A 17,379-nucleotide genomic window follows, 5' to 3' on the forward strand; every position below is an offset into this window, starting at 1 on the left:
AACAACACCCTCGTAAACTTAATTTCTTTCACAACAGGCACATTCCTTTCCCATATGTCAGCGCCTGTGTTGTACGCTCCTCTCTTCACCTTGTCTTCGCGCTGTTCCCTTTTCAGCAATGTTATACCGACTAGGCCTCAACAACACCCTCGTAAACATCATTTGTTCTACAACGGGCACTTTCCCTTCCCATGTGTCAGCGCCTGTCTTGTACGTTCCTCTCTTCGCCTTGTCTTCGCGCTGTTCCATTTTCAGCAATGTTATAACAACTGGCCCGCAACAACACCCTCGTAAACTTAATTTCTTTCACAACAGGCACTTTCCCTTCCCATGTATCAGCGCCTGTCTTGTACGTTCCTCTCTTCGTCTTGAGTTCGCGCTGTTCCCTTTTCAGCAATGTTATACCAACTAGACCGCAACAACACCCTCGTAAACTTCATTTCTTCAATAACGGGCACTTCCCCTTCCCAAGCGATAGCAGCTGTGTTGGACGTTCCTCTCTTCGTCTTGTGTTAGCGCTGTTCCCTTTTCAGCAATGTTAAAACAACTAGCTCGCAACAACACCCTCGTAAACTTCTTTTCTTTCACAACCGGCACTTTCTCTTCCCTTGTGTAAGCGCCTGTCTTGTACGTTCCTCTCTTCGCCTTGTTTTCGCGCTGTTCCCTTTTCAGCACTGTTATAACAACTAGACCGCAACAACACCCTCGTAAACTTGAGTTCTTTCACAACAGGCACTTTCCTTTCCCATGTGTCAGCGCCTGTTTTGTACGTTCCTCTCTTCGTCTTGAGTTCGCGCTGTTCGCTTTTTAGCAATGTTATACCAACTAGACCGCAACAACACCCTCGTAAGCTTCATTTCTTCTACAACGGGCACTTCCCCTTCCCATGCGATAGCGGCTGTGTTGGACGTTCCTCTCTTCGTCTTGTGTTCGCGCTGCTCCCTTTTCAGCAATGTTATACTAACTAGCCCGCTACAACACCCTCGTAAACATCATTTGTTCTACAACGGGCACTTTCCCTTCCCATGTGTCAGCGCCTGTGTTGTACGTTCCTCTCTTCGTCTTGAGTTCACGCTGTTCCCTTTTCAGCAATGTTATACCAACTAGGTCGCAACAACACCCTCGTAAACTTAATTTGTTCTACAACGGGCACTTTCCCTTCCCATGTGTCAGCGCCTGTGTTGTACGTTCCTCTCTTCGCCTTGTCTTCGCGCTTTTCCCTTTTCAGCAATGTTATACCAACTAGCCCGCAACAACACCCTCGCAAACATCATTTGTTCTTCAACGGGCACTTTCCCTTCCCATGTGTCAGCGCCTGTGTTGTACGTTCCTCTATTCGCATTGTCTTCGCGCTGTTCCCTTTTCAGCAATGTTATACCAACTAGCCCGACACAACACCCTCGTAAACTTCATTTGTTCTACAACGGGCACTTTCCCTTCCCATGTGTCAGCGCCTGTGTTGTACGTTCCTCTTTTCGCCTTGTCTTTGCGCTGTTCCCTTTTCAGCAATGTTATAACAACTAGCTCGCAATAACACCCTCGTAAACTTCATTTCTTTCACAACGGGCACATTCCCTTCCCATGTGTCAGCGCCTGTCTTGTACGTTCCTCTCTTCGCCTTGTCTTCGCGCTGTTTCCTTTTCAGCAATGTTATAACAACTAGACCGCAACAACACCCTCCTAAACTTCATTTCTTTCACAACGGGCACTTTCCCTTCCCATGTGTCAGCGCCTGTGTTGTACGCTCCTCTCTTCGCCTTGTCTTCGCGCTGTTCCCTTTTCTGCAATGTTATACCAACTAGCCCGCAACAACGCCCTCGTAAACTTCATTTGTTCTACAACGGGCACTTTCCCTTCCCATGTCTCATCGCCTGTGTGGTACGTTCCTCTCTTCGCCTTGTCTTCGCGCTGTTCCCTTTTCAGCAATGTTATAACAAATAGCCCGCAACAACACCCTCGTAAACTTCATTTCTTTCACAACGGGCACTTTCCCTTCCCATGTGTCAGCGCCTGTCTTGTACATTCCTCTCTTCGCCTTGTCTTCGCGCTGTTCCCTTTTCAGCAATGTTATAACAACTAGACCGCAACAACACCCTCCTAAACTTAATTTCTTTCACAACAGGCACTTTCCCTTCCCATGTGTCAGCGCCTGTTTTTTACGTTCCTCTCTTCGTCTTGAGTTCGCGCCGTTCCCTTTTCAGCCATGTTATACCAACTAGCCCGCAGCAACACCCTCGTAAACTTCATTTCTTTCACAACGGGCACTTTCCCTTCCCATGTGTCAGCGCCTGTGTTGTACATTCCTCTCTTCGTCTTGAGTTCGCGCTGTTTCCTTTTCAGCAATGTTATACCAACCAGCCCGCAACAACACCCTGATAAACTTCATTTCTTTCACAACGGGCACTTTCCCTTCCCATGTCTCAGCGCCTGTGTGGTACGTTCCTCTCTTCGCCTTGTCTTCGCGCTGGTCCCATTTCAGCAATGTTATAACAAATAGCCCGCAACAACACCCTCGTAAACTTCATTTCTTTCACAACGGGCACTTTCCCTTCCCATGTGTCAGCGCCTGTCTTGTACATTCCTCTCTTCGCCTTGTCTTCGCGCTGTTCCCTTTTCAGCAATGGTATAACAACTAGCCCGCAACAACACCCTCGTGAACTTAATTTATTTCACAACAGGCACGTTCCCTTCCCATGTATCAGCGCCTGTTTTGTACGTTCCTCTCTTCGTCTTGAGTTCTCGCTGTTCCCTTTTCAGCAATGTTATACCAACTAGACCGCAACAACAACCTCGTAAGCTTCATTTCTTCTACAACGGGCACTTCCCCTTCCCATGCGATAGCGGCTGTGTTGGATGTTCCTCTCTTCGTCTTGTGTTCGCGCTGTTCCCTTTTCAGCAATGTTATAACAACTAGCTCGCAACAACACCCTCGTAAACTTCATTTCTTTCACAACGGGCACTTTCTCTTCCCATGTGTAAGCGCCTGTCTTGTACTTTCCTCTCTTTGCCTTGTCTTCGCGCTGTTCCTTTTTCAGCACTGTTATAACAACTAGACCGCAACAACACCCTCGTAAACTTATTTTTCTTTCACAACAGGCACTTTCCTTTCCCATGTGTCAGCGCCTGTTTTGTACGTTCCTCTCTTCGTCTTGAGTTCGCGCTGTTCCCTTTTCAGCAATGTTATACCAACTAGCCCGCAACAACACCCTCGTAAACTTCATTTCATTCACAACGGGCACTTTCCCTTCCCATGTGTCCGCACCTGTGTTGTACGCTCCTCTCTTCGCCTTGTCTTCGCGCTGTTCCCTTTTCAGCAATGTTATACCAACTAGGTCGCAACAACACCCCCGTAAACTTAATTTGTTCTACAACGGGTACTTTCCCTTCCCATGTGTCAGCGCCTGTGTTGTACGTTCCTCTCTTCGCCTTGTCTTCGCGCTGTTCCCTTTTCAGCAATGTTATTCCAACTAGCCCGCAACAACACCCTCGTAAACTTCATTTCTTTCACAACGGGCACTTTCCCTTCCCATGTGTCAGCGCCTGTGTTGTACATTCCTCTCTTCGTCTTGAGTTCGCGCTGTTTCCTTTTCAGCAATGTTATACCAACCAGCCCGCAACACCCTGATAAACTTCATTTCTTTCACAACGGGCACTTTCCCTTCCCATGTGTCAGCGCCTGTGTTGTACGCTCCTCTCTTCGCCTTGTCTTCGCGCTGTTTCCTTTTCTGCAATGTTATACCAACTAGCCCACAACAACGCCTTCGTAAACTTCATTTGTTCTACAACGGGCACTTTCCCTTCCCATGTCTCAGCGCCTGTGTGGTACGTTCCTCTCTTCGCCTTGTCTTCGCGCTGGTCCCATTTCAGCAATGTTATAACAAATAGCCCGCAACAACACCCTCGTAAACTTCATTTTTTTCACAACGGGCACTTTCCCTTCCCATGTGTCAGCGCCTGTCTTGTACATTCCTCTCTTCGCCTTGTCTTCGCGCTGTTCCCTTTTCAGCAATGTTATAACAACTAGCTCGCAACAACACCCTCGTAAACTTCATTTCTTTCACAACGGGCACTTTCCCTTCCCATGTGTAAGCGCCTGTCTTGTACTTTCCTCTCTTCGCCTTGTCTTCGCGCTGTTTTCTTTTCAGCAATGTTATACCAACTAGACCGCAACAACACCCTCGTAAACTTCATTTCTTCTACAACGGGCACTTCCCCTTCCCATGCGATAGCGGCTGTGTTGGACGTTCCTCTCTTCGTCTTGTGTTCGCGCTGTTCCCTTTTCAGCAATGTTATAACAACTAGCTCGCAACAACACCCTCGTAAACTTCATTTCTTTCTCAACGGGCACTTTCTCTTCCCATGTGTAAGCGCCTGACTTGTACGTTCCTCTCTTCGCCTTGTCTTCGCGCTGTTCCCTTTTCAGCACTGTTATAACAACTAGACCGCAACAACACCCTCGTAAACTTAATTTCTTTCACAACAGGCACTTTTCTTTCCCATGTGTCAGCGCCTGTTTTGTACGTTCCTCTCTTCGTCTTGAGTTCGCGCTGTTCCCTTTTCAGCAATGTTATACCAACTAGCCCGCAACAACACCCTCGTAAACTTCATTTCTTTCACAACGGGCACTTCCCCTTCTCATGTGCCAGCGCCTGTGTTGTACGCTCCTCTCTTCGCCTTGTCTTCGCGCTGTTCCCTTTTCAGCAATGTTATACCAACTAGCCCGCAACAACACCCTCGTAAACATCATTTGTTCTACAACGGGCAGTTTCCCTTCCCATGTGTCAGCGCCTGTGTTGTTCGTTCCTCTCTTCGCCTTGTCTTCGCGCTGTTCCCTTTTCAGCAATGTTATACCAACTAACCCGCAACAACACCCTCGTAAACTTCATTTGTTCTACAACGGGCACTTTCCCTTCCCATGTGTCAGCGCCTGTGTTGTACGTTCCTCTCTTCGCCTTGTCTTCGCGCTGTTCCCTTTTCAGCAAAGTTATAACAACTAGCTCGCAACAACACCCTCGTAAACTTTATTTCTTTCACAACGGGCACTTTCCCTTCCCATGTGTAAGCGCCTGTCTTGTACGTTCCTCTCTTCGTCTTGAGTTCGCGCTGTTCCCTTTTCAGATATGTTATACCAACTAGCCCGCTACAACACCCTCGTACACTTCATTTCTTTCACAACGGGCACTTTCCCTTCCCATTTGTCAGCGCCTGTGTTGTACGCTCCTCTCTTCGCCTTGTCTTCGCGCTGTTCCCTTTTCAGCAATGTTATACCAACTAGGTCGCAACAACACCCTCGTAAACTTAATTTGTTCTACAACGGGTAGTTTCCCTTCCCATGTGTCAGCGCCTGTCTTGTACGTTCCTCTCTTCGCCTTGTCTTCGCGCTGTTTCCTTTTCAGCAATGTTATACCAACCAGCCCGCAACAACACCCTGATAAACTTCATTTCTTTCACAACGGGCACTTTCCCTTCCCATGTGTCAGCGCCTGTGTTGTACGCTCCTCTCTTCGCCTTGTCTTCGCGCTGTTCCCTTTTCTGCAATGTTATACCAACTAGCCCACAACAACGCCTTCGTAAACTTCATTTGTTCTACAACGGGCACTTTCCCTTCCCATGTCTCAGCGCCTGTGTGGTACGTTCCTCTCTTCGCCTTGTCTTCGCGCTGTTCCCATTTCAGCAATGTTATAACAAATAGCCCGCAACAACACCCTCGTAAACTTCATTTCTTTCACAACGGGCACTTTCCCTTCCCATGTGTAAGCGCCTGTCTTGTACTTTCCTCTCTTCGCCTTGTCTTCGCGCTGTTTTCTTTTCAGCAATGTTATACCAACTAGACCGCAACAACACCCTCGTAAACTTCATTTCTTCTACAACGGGCACTTCCCCTTCCCATGCGATAGCGGCTGTGTTGGACGTTCCTCTCTTCGTCTTGTGTTCGCGCTGTTCCCTTTTCAGCAATGTTATAACAACTAGCTCGCAACAACACCCTCGTAAACTTCATTTCTTTCTCAACGGGCACTTTCTCTTTCCATGTGTAAGCGCCTGACTTGTACGTTCCTCTCTTCGCCTTGTCTTCGCGCTGTTCCCTTTTCAGCACTGTTATAACAACTAGACCGCAACAACACCCTCGTAAACTTAATTTCTTTCACAACAGGCACTTTTCTTTCCCATGTGTCAGCGCCTGTTTTGTACGTTCCTCTCTTCGTCTTGAGTTCGCGCTGTTCCCTTTTCAGCAATGTTATACCAACTAGCCCGCAACAACACCCTCGTAAACTTCATTTCTTTCACAACGGGCACTTCCCCTTCTCATGTGCCAGCGCCTGTGTTGTACGCTCCTCTCTTCGCCTTGTCTTCGCGCTGTTCCCTTTTCAGCAATGTTATACCAACTAGGTCGCAACAACACCCTCGTAAACTTAATTTGTTCTACAACGGGTACTTTCCATTCCCATGTGTCAGCGCCTGTCTTGTACGTTCCTCTCTTCGCCTTGTCTTCGCGCTGTTTCCTTTTCAGCAATGTTATACCAACCAGCCCGCAACAACACCCTGATAAACTTCATTTCTTTCACAACGGGCACTTTCCCTTCCCATGTGTCAGCGCCTGTGTTGTACGCTCCTCTCTTCGCCTTGTCTTCGCGCTGTTCCCTTTTCTGCAATGTTATACCAACTAGCCCACAACAACGCCTTCGTAAACTTCATTTGTTCTACAACGGGCACTTTCCCTTCCCATGTCTCAGCGCCTGTGTGGTACGTTCCTCTCTTCGCCTTGTCTTCGCGCTGTTCCCATTTCAGCAATGTTATAACAAATAGCCCGCAACAACACCCTCGTAAACTTCATTTCTTTCACAACGGGCACTTTCCCTTCCCATGTGTCAGCGCCTGTCTTGTACATTCCTCTCTTCGCCTTGTCTTCGCGCTGTTCCCTTTTCAGCAATGTTATAACAACTAGCTCGCAACAACACCCTCGTAAACTTCATTTCTTTCACAACGGGCACTTTCCCTTCCCATGTGTAAGCGCCTGTCTTGTACTTTCCTCTCTTCGCCTTGTCTTCGCGCTGTTTTCTTTTCAGCAATGTTATACCAACTAGACCGCAACAACACCCTCGTAAACTTCATTTCTTCTACAACGGGCACTTCCCCTTCCCATGCGATAGCGGCTGTGTTGGACGTTCCTCTCTTCGTCTTGTGTTCGCGCTGTTCCCTTTTCAGCAATGTTATAACAACTAGCTCGCAACAACACCCTCGTAAACTTCATTTCTTTCTCAACGGGCACTTTCTCTTCCCATGTGTAAGCGCCTGACTTGTACGTTCCTCTCTTCGCCTTGTCTTCGCGCTGTTCCCTTTTCAGCACTGTTATAACAACTAGACCGCAACAACACCCTCGTAAACTTAATTTCTTTCACAACAGGCACTTTTCTTTCCCATGTGTCAGCGCCTGTTTTGTACGTTCCTCTCTTCGTCTTGAGTTCGCGCTGTTCCCTTTTCAGCAATGTTATACCAACTAGCCCGCAACAACACCCTCGTAAACTTCATTTCTTTCACAACGGGCACTTCCCCTTCTCATGTGCCAGCGCCTGTGTTGTACGCTCCTCTCTTCGCCTTGTCTTCGCGCTGTTCCCTTTTCAGCAATGTTATACCAACTAGCCCGCAACAACACCCTCGTAAACATCATTTGTTCTACAACGGGCAGTTTCCCTTCCCATGTGTCAGCGCCTGTGTTGTTCGTTCCTCTCTTCGCCTTGTCTTCGCGCTGTTCCCTTTTCAGCAATGTTATACCAACTAACCCGCAACAACACCCTCGTAAACTTCATTTGTTCTACAACGGGCACTTTCCCTTCCCATGTGTCAGCGCCTGTGTTGTACGTTCCTCTCTTCGCCTTGTCTTCGCGCTGTTCCCTTTTCAGCAAAGTTATAACAACTAGCTCGCAACAACACCCTCGTAAACTTTATTTCTTTCACAACGGGCACTTTCCCTTCCCATGTGTAAGCGCCTGTCTTGTACGTTCCTCTCTTCGTCTTGAGTTCGCGCTGTTCCCTTTTCAGATATGTTATACCAACTAGCCCGCTACAACACCCTCGTACACTTCATTTCTTTCACAACGGGCACTTTCCCTTCCCATTTGTCAGCGCCTGTGTTGTACGCTCCTCTCTTCGCCTTGTCTTCGCGCTGTTCCCTTTTCAGCAATGTTATACCAACTAGGTCGCAACAACACCCTCGTAAACTTAATTTGTTCTACAACGGGTACTTTCCCTTCCCATGTGTCAGCGCCTGTCTTGTACGTTCCTCTCTTCGCCTTGTCTTCGCGCTGTTTCCTTTTCAGCAATGTTATACCAACCAGCCCGCAACAACACCCTGATAAACTTCATTTCTTTCACAACGGGCACTTTCCCTTCCCATGTGTCAGCGCCTGTGTTGTACGCTCCTCTCTTCGCCTTGTCTTCGCGCTGTTCCCTTTTCTGCAATGTTATACCAACTAGCCCACAACAACGCCTTCGTAAACTTCATTTGTTCTACAACGGGCACTTTCCCTTCCCATGTCTCAGCGCCTGTGTGGTACGTTCCTCTCTTCGCCTTGTCTTCGCGCTGTTCCCATTTCAGCAATGTTATAACAAATAGCCCGCAACAACACCCTCGTAAACTTCATTTCTTTCACAACGGGCACTTTCCCTTCCCATGTGTCAGCGCCTGTCTTGTACATTCCTCTCTTCGCCTTGTCTTCGCGCTGTTCCCTTTTCAGCAATGTTATAACAACTAGCCCGCAACAACACCCTCGTGAACTTAATTTCTTTCACAACAGGCACTTTCCTTTCCCATGTGTCAGCGCCTGTTTTGTACGTTCCTCTCTTCGTCTTGAGTTCGCGCTGTTCCCTTTTCAGCAATGTTATACCAACTAGCCCGCAACAACACCCTCGTAAATTTCATTTCATTCACAACGGGCACTTTCCCTTCTCATGTGTCAGCACCTGTGTTGTACGCTCCTCTCTTCGCCTTGTCTTCGCGCTGTTCCCTTTTCAGCAATGTTATACCAACTAGGTCGCAACAACACCCCCGTAAACTTAATTTGTTCTACAACGGGTACTTTCCCTTCCCATGTATCAGCGCCTGTGTTGTACGTTCCTCTCTTCGCCTTGCCTTCGCGCTGTTCCCTTTTCAGCAATGTTATTCCAACTAGCCCGCAACAACACCCTCGTAAACTTCATTTGTTCTACAACGGGCACTTTCCCTTCCCATGTGTCAGCGCCTGTGTTGTACGTTCCTCTCTTCGCCTTGTCTTCGCGCTGTTCCCTTTTCAGCAATGTTATAACAACTAGCTCGCAACAACACCCTCGTAAACTTCATTTCTTTCACAACGGGCACTTTCCCTTCCCATGTGTAAGCGCCTGTCTTGTACTTTCCTCTCTTCGCCTTGTCTTCGCGCTGTTTCCTTTTCAGCAATGTTATACCAACTAGACCGCAACAACACCCTCGTAAACTTCATTTCTTCTACAACGGGCACTTCCCCTTCCCATGCGATAGCGGCTGTGTTGGACGTTCCTCTCTTCGTCTTGTGTTCGCGCTGTTCCCTTTTCAGCAATGTTATAACAACTAGCTCGCAACAACACCCTCGTAAACTTCATTTCTTTCTCAACGGGCACTTTCTCTTCCCATGTGTAAGCGCCTGCCTTGTACGTTAATCTCTTCGCCTTGTCTTCGCGCTGTTTCCTTTTCAGCAATGTTATACCAACTAGACCGCAACAACACCCTCGTAAACTTCATTTCTTCTACAACGGGCACTTCCCCTTCCCATGCGATAGCGGCTGTGTTGGACGTTCCTCTCTTCGTCTTGTGTTCGCGCTGTTCCCTTTTCAGCAATGTTATAACAACTAGCTCGCAACAACACCCTCGTAAACTTCATTTCTTTCTCAACGGGCACTTTCTCTTCCCATGTGTAAGCGCCTGCCTTGTACGTTCCTCTCTTCGCCTTGTCTTCGCGCTGTTCCCTTTTCAGCACTGTTATAACAACTAGACCGACACAACACCCTCGTAAACTTAATTTCTTTCACAACAAGCACTTTTCTTTCCCATGTGTCAGCGCCTGTTTTGTACGTTCCTCTCTTCGTCTTGAGTTCGCGCTGTTCCCTTTTCAGCAATGTTATACCAACTAGCCCGCAACAACACCCTCGTAAACTTCATTTCTTTCACAACGGGCACTTCCCCTTCTCATGTGCCAGCGCCTGTGTTGTACGCTCCTCTCTTCGCCTTGTCTTCGCGCTGTTCCCTTTTCAGCAATGTTATACCAACTAGCCCGCAACAACACCCTCGTAAACATCATTTGTTCTACAACGGGCAGTTTCCCTTCCCATGTGTCAGCGCCTGTGTTGTTCGTTCCTCTCTTCGCCTTGTCTTCGCGCTGTTCCCTTTTCAGCAATGTTATACCAACTAACCCGCAACAAACCCTCGTAAACTTCATTTGTTCTACAACGGGCACTTTCCCTTCCCATGTGTTAGCGGCTGTTTTGTATTTTCCGCTGTTCGTCTTGAGTTCGCGCTGTTCTCTTTTCACCAATGTTATAACTAGCGCGCAACAACACCCTCGTAAACTTCATTTCTTCCACAACGGGCACTTTCATTTCCCATGTGCCATCGCCTGTGTGGTACGTTCCTCTCTTCGCCTTGTCTTCGCGCTGTTCCCTTTTCAGCAATGTTATAACAAATAGCCCGCAACAACACCCTCGTAAACTTCATTTCTTTCACAACGGGCACTTTCCCTTCCCATGTGTCAGCGCCTGTCTTGTACATTCCTCTCTTCGCCTTGTCTTCGCGCTGTTCCCTTTTCAGCAATGTTATAACAACTGGACCGCAACAACACCCTCCTAAACTTAATTTCTTTCACAACAGGCACTTTCCCTTCCCATGTGTCAGCGCCTGTTTTTTACGTTCCTCTCTTCGTCTTGAGTTCGCGCCGTTCCCTTTTCAGCAATGTTATACCAACTAGCCCGCAGCAACACCCTCGTAAACTTCATTTCTTTCACAACGGGCACTTGCCCTTCCCATGTGTCAGCGCCTGTGTTGTACATTCCTCTCTTCGTCTTGAGTTCGCGCTGTTTCCTTTTCAGCAATGTTATACCAACCAGCCCGCAACAACACACTGATAAACTTCATTTCTTTCACAACGGGCACTTTCCCTTCCCATGTGTCAGCGCCTGTGTTGTACGCTCCTCTCTTCGCCTTGTCTTCGCGCTGTTCCCTTTTCTGCAATGTTATACCAACTAGCCCACAACAACGCCTTCGTAAACTTCATTTGTTCTACAACGGGCACTTTCCCTTCCCATGTCTCAGCGCCTGTGTGGTACGTTCCTCTCTTCGCCTTGTCTTCGCGCTGGTCCCATTTCAGCAATGTTATAACAAATAGCCCGCAACAACACCCTCGTAAACTTCATTTCTTTCACAACGGGCACTTTCCCTTCCCATGTGTCAGCGCCTGTCTTGTACATTCCTCTCTTCGCCTTGTCTTCGCGCTGTTCCCTTTTCAGCAATGGTATAACAACTAGCCCGCAACAACACCCTCGTGAACTTAATTTATTTCACAACAGGCACGTTCCCTTCCCATGTATCAGCGCCTGTTTTGTACGTTCCTCTCTTCGTCTTGAGTTCTCGCTGTTCCCTTTTCAGCAATGTTATACCAACTAGACCGCAACAACAACCTCGTAAGCTTCATTTCTTCTACAACGGGCACTTCCCCTTCCCATGCGATAGCGGCTGTGTTGGATGTTCCTCTCTTCGTCTTGTGTTCCCGCTGTTCCCTTTTCAGCAATGTTATAACAACTAGCTCGCAACAGCACCCTCGTAAACTTCATTTCTTTCACAACGGGCACTTTCTCTTCCCATGTGTAAGCGCCTGTCTTGTACTTTCCTCTCTTTGCCTTGTCTTCGCGCTGTTCCTTTTTCAGCACTGTTATAACAACTAGACCGCAACAACACCCTCGTAAACTTATTTTTCTTTCACAACAGGCACTTTCCTTTCCCATGTGTCAGCGCCTGTTTTGTACGTTCCTCTCTTCGTCTTGAGTTCGCGCTGTTCCCTTTTCAGCAATGTTATACCAACTAGCCCGCAACAACACCCTCGTAAACTTCATTTCATTCACAACGGGCACTTTCCCTTCCCATGTGTCCGCACCTGTGTTGTACGCTCCTCTCTTCGCCTTGTCTTCGCGCTGTTCCCTTTTCAGCAATGTTATACCAACTAGGTCGCAACAACACCCCCGTAAACTTAATTTGTTCTACAACGGGTACTTTCCCTTCCCATGTGTCAGCGCCTGTGTTGTACGTTCCTCTCTTCGCCTTGTCTTCGCGCTGTTCCCTTTTCAGCAATGTTATTCCAACTAGCCCGCAACAACACCCTCGTAAACTTCATTTCTTTCACAACGGGCACTTTCCCTTCCCATGTGTCAGCGCCTGTGTTGTACATTCCTCTCTTCGTCTTGAGTTCGCGCTGTTTCCTTTTCAGCAATGTTATACCAACCAGCCCGCAACAACACCCTGATAAACTTCATTTCTTTCACAACGGGCACTTTCCCTTCCCATGTGTCAGCGCCTGTGTTGTACGCTCCTCTCTTCGCCTTGTCTTCGCGCTGTTTCCTTTTCTGCAATGTTATACCAACTAGCCCACAACAACGCCTTCGTAAACTTCATTTGTTCTACAACGGGCACTTTCCCTTCCCATGTCTCAGCGCCTGTGTGGTACGTTCCTCTCTTCGCCTTGTCTTCGCGCTGGTCCCATTTCAGCAATGTTATAACAAATAGCCCGCAACAACACCCTCGTAAACTTCATTTCTTTCACAACGGGCACTTTCCCTTCCCATGTGTCAGCGCCTGTCTTGTACATTCCTCTCTTCGCCTTGTCTTCGCGCTGTTCCCTTTTCAGCAATGTTATAACAACTAGCTCGCAACAACACCCTCGTAAACTTCATTTCTTTCACAACGGGCACTTTCCCTTCCCATGTGTAAGCGCCTGTCTTGTACTTTCCTCTCTTCGCCTTGTCTTCGCGCTGTTTTCTTTTCAGCAATGTTATACCAACTAGACCGCAACAACACCCTCGTAAACTTCATTTCTTCTACAACGGGCACTTCCCCTTCCCATGCGATAGCGGCTGTGTTGGACGTTCCTCTCTTCGTCTTGTGTTCGCGCTGTTCCCTTTTCAGCAATGTTATAACAACTAGCTCGCAACAACACCCTCGTAAACTTCATTTCTTTCTCAACGGGCACTTTCTCTTCCCATGTGTAATCGCCTGACTTGTACGTTCCTCTCTTCGCCTTGTCTTCGCGCTGTTCCCTTTTCAGCACTGTTATAACAACTAGACCGCAACAACACCCTCGTAAACTTAATTTCTTTCACAACAGGCACTTTTCTTTCCCATGTGTCAGCGCCTGTTTTGTACGTTCCTCTCTTCGTCTTGAGTTCGCGCTGTTCCCTTTTCAGCAATGTTATACCAACTAGCCCGCAACAACACCCTCGTAAACTTCATTTCTTTCACAACGGGCACTTCCCCTTCTCATGTGCCAGCGCCTGTGTTGTACGCTCCTCTCTTCGCCTTGTCTTCGCGCTGTTCCCTTTTCAGCAATGTTATACCAACTAGCCCGCAACAACACCCTCGTAAACATCATATGTTCTACAACGGGCAGTTTCCCTTCCCATGTGTCAGCGCCTGTGTTGTTCGTTCCTCTCTTCGCCTTGTCTTCGCGCTGTTCCCTTTTCAGCAATGTTATACCAACTAACCCGCAACAACACCCTCGTAAACTTCATTTGTTCTACAACGGGCACTTTCCCTTCCCATGTGTCAGCGCCTGTGTTGTACGTTCCTCTCTTCGCCTTGTCTTCGCGCTGTTTCCTTTTCAGCAAAGTTATAACAACTAGCTCGCAACAACACCCTCGTAAACTTTATTTCTTTCACAACGGGCACTTTCCCTTCCCATGTGTAAGCGCCTGTCTTGTACGTTCCTCTCTTCGTCTTGAGTTCGCGCTGTTCCCTTTTCAGATATGTTATACCAACTAGCCCGCTACAACACCCTCGTACACTTCATTTCTTTCACAACGGGCACTTTCCCTTCCCATTTGTCAGCGCCTGTGTTGTACGCTCCTCTCTTCGCCTTGTCTTCGCGCTGTTCCCTTTTCAGCAATGTTATACCAACTAGGTCGCAACAACACCCTCGTAAACTTAATTTGTTCTACAACGGGTACTTTCCCTTCCCATGTGTCAGCGCCTGTCTTGTACGTTCCTCTCTTCGCCTTGTCTTCGCGCTGTTTCCTTTTCAGCAATGTTATACCAACCAGCCCGCAACAACACCCTGATAAACTTCATTTCTTTCACAACGGGCACTTTCCCTTCCCATGTGTCAGCGCCTGTGTTGTACGCTCCTCTCTTCGCCTTGTCTTCGCGCTGTTCCCTTTTCAGCAATGTTATACCAACTAGGTCGCAACAACACCCCCGTAAACTTAATTTGTTCTACAACGGGTACTTTCCCTTCCCATGTATCAGCGCCTGTGTTGTACGTTCCTCTCTTCGCCTTGTCTTCGCGCTGTTCCCTTTTCAGCAATGTTATTCCAACTAGCCCGCAACAACACCCTCGTAAACTTCATTTGTTCTACAACGGGCACTTTCCCTTCCCATGTGTCAGCGCCTGTGTTGTACGTTCCTCTCTTCGCCTTGTCTTCGCGCTGTTCCCTTTTCAGCAATGTTATAACAACTAGCTCGCAACAACACCCTCGTAAACTTCATTTCTTTCACAACGGGCACTTTCCCTTCCCATGTGTAAGCGCCTGTCTTGTACTTTCCTCTCTTCGCCTTGTCTTCGCGCTGTTTCCTTTTCAGCAATGTTATACCAACTAGACCGCAACAACACCCTCGTAAACTTCATTTCTTCTACAACGGGCACTTCCCCTTTCCATGCGATAGCGGCTGTGTTGGACGTTCCTCTCTTCGTCTTGTGTTCGCGCTGTTCCCTTTTCAGCAATGTTATAACAACTAGCTCGCAACAACACCCTCGTAAACTTCATTTCTTTCTCAACGGGCACTTTCTCTTCCCATGTGTAAGCGCCTGCCTTGTACGTTAATCTCTTCGCCTTGTCTTCGCGCTGTTTCCTTTTCAGCAATGTTATACCAACTAGACCGCAACAACACCCTCGTAAACTTCATTTCTTCTACAACGGGCACTTCCCCTTCCCATGCGATAGCGGCTGTGTTGGACGTTCCTCTCTTCGTCTTGTGTTCGCGCTGTTCCCTTTTCAGCAATGTTATAACAACTAGCTCGCAACAATACCCTCGTAAACTTCATTTCTTTCTCAACGGGCACTTTCTCTTCCCATGTGTAAGCGCCTGCCTTGTACGTTCCTCTCTTCGCCTTGTCTTCGCGCTGTTCCCTTTTCAGCACTGTTATAACAACTAGACCGACACAACACCCTCGTAAACTTAATTTCTTTCACAACAAGCACTTTTCTTTCCCATGTGTCAGCGCCTGTTTTGTACGTTCCTCTCTTCGTCTTGAGTTCGCGCTGTTCCCTTTTCAGCAATGTTATACCAACTAGCCCGCAACAACATCCTCGTAAACTTCATTTCTTTCACAACGGGCACTTCCCCTTCTCATGTGCCAGCGCCTGTGTTGTACGCTCCTCTCTTCGCCTTGTCTTCGCGCTGTTCCCTTTTCAGCAATGTTATACCAACTAGCCCGCAACAACACCCTCGTAAACATCATTTGTTCTACAACGGGCAGTTTCCCTTCCCATGTGTCAGCGCCTGTGTTGTTCGTTCCTCTCTTCGCCTTGTCTTCGCGCTGTTCCCTTTTCAGCAATGTTATACCAACTAACCCGCAACAAACCCTCGTAAACTTCATTTGTTCTACAACGGGCACTTTCCCTTCCCATGTGTTAGCGGCTGTTTTGTATTTTCCGCTGTTCGTCTTGAGTTCGCGCTGTTCTCTTTTCACCAATGTTATAACTAGCGCGCAACAACACTTTCGTAAACTTCATTTCTTCCACAACGGGCACTTTCATTTCCCATGTGCCAGCGCCTGTGTTGTACGTTCCTCTCTTCGCCTTGTCTTCGCGCTGTTGCCTTTTCAGCAATGTTATAACTAGCCCGCAACAACACCCTCGTAAACTTCATTTCTTTCACAACGGGCACGTTCCCTTCCCATGTGTCAGCGCCTGTGTTGTACGTTCCTCTCTTCGCCTTGTCTTCGCGCTGTTTCCTTTTCAGCAATGTTATAACAACTAGCCAGCAACAACCCCCTCGTAAACTTCATTTCTTCCACAACGGGCACTTTCTCTTCCCATGTGTCAGCGCCTGTGTAGTACGCTACTCTCTTCGCCTTGTGTTCGCGCTGTTACCTTTTCAGAAATGTTATAAAACTAGCCCGCAACAACACCCTCGTAAACTTAATTTCTTTCACAACAGGCACTTTCCCTTCCCATGTGTCAGCGCCTGTTTTGTATGTTCCTCTCTTCGTCTCGTGTTCGCGCTGTTCCCTTTTCAGCAATGTTATACCAACTAGCTCGCAACAACACCCTCGTCAACTTCATTTCTTCTACAACGGGCACTTTCCCTTCCCATGTGTCAGCGCCTGTGTTGTACGTTCCTCTCTTTGCCTTGTCTTCGCGCTGTTCTCTTTTCAGCAATGCTATAACAACTAGCCCGCAACAACACCCTCGTAAACTTCATTTCTTCCACAACGGGCACTTTCTCTTCCCATGTGTCAGCGCCTGTGTAGTACGCTCCTCTCTTCGCCTTGTGTTCGCGCTGTTACCTTCTCAGAAATGTTATAACAACTAGCCCGCAACAACACCCTCGTAAACTTCATTTGTTCTACAACGGGCACTTTCCCTTCCCATGTGTCAGCGCCTGTCTTGTACGTTCCTCTCTTCGCCTTGTCTTCGCGCTTTTCCTTTTCAGCAATGTTATACCAACCAGCCCGCAACAACACCCTGATAAACTTCATTTCTTTCACAACGGGCACTTTCCCTTCCCATGTGTCAGCGCCTGTGTTGTACGCTCCTCTCTTCGCCTTGTCTTCGCGCTGTTCCCTTTTCTGCAATGTTATACCAACTAGCCCACAACAACGCCTTCGTAAACTTCATTTGTTCTACAACGGGCACTTTCCCTTCCCATGTCTCAGCGCCTGTGTCGTACGTTCCTCTCTTCGCCTTGTCTTCGCGCTGTTCCCATTTCAGCGATGTTATAACAAATAGCCCGCAACAACACCCTCGTAAACTTCATTTCTTTCACAACGGGCACTTTCCCTTCCCATGTGTCAGCGCCTGTCTTGTACATTCCTCTCTTCGCCTTGTCTTCGCGCTGTTCCCTTTTCAGCAATGTTATAACAACTAGCCCGCAACAACACCCTCGTGAAC

The 17,379-nt window shown here is 48.0% G+C and overlaps 1 protein-coding gene across 3 annotated transcripts in view; it reads right to left on the bottom strand.

The window, feature by feature from the left end:
* The window catches only part of LOC144130118 (uncharacterized), a 522,550-nt gene that overhangs the window by 315,513 nt on the left and 189,658 nt on the right, over nt 1-17,379 (bottom strand). The window lies entirely within an intron of this gene.

Source organism: Amblyomma americanum, chromosome 4, assembly GCF_052857255.1.
Source record: "Amblyomma americanum isolate KBUSLIRL-KWMA chromosome 4, ASM5285725v1, whole genome shotgun sequence".
Lineage (NCBI taxonomy): Eukaryota > Metazoa > Arthropoda > Arachnida > Ixodida > Ixodidae > Amblyomma > Amblyomma americanum.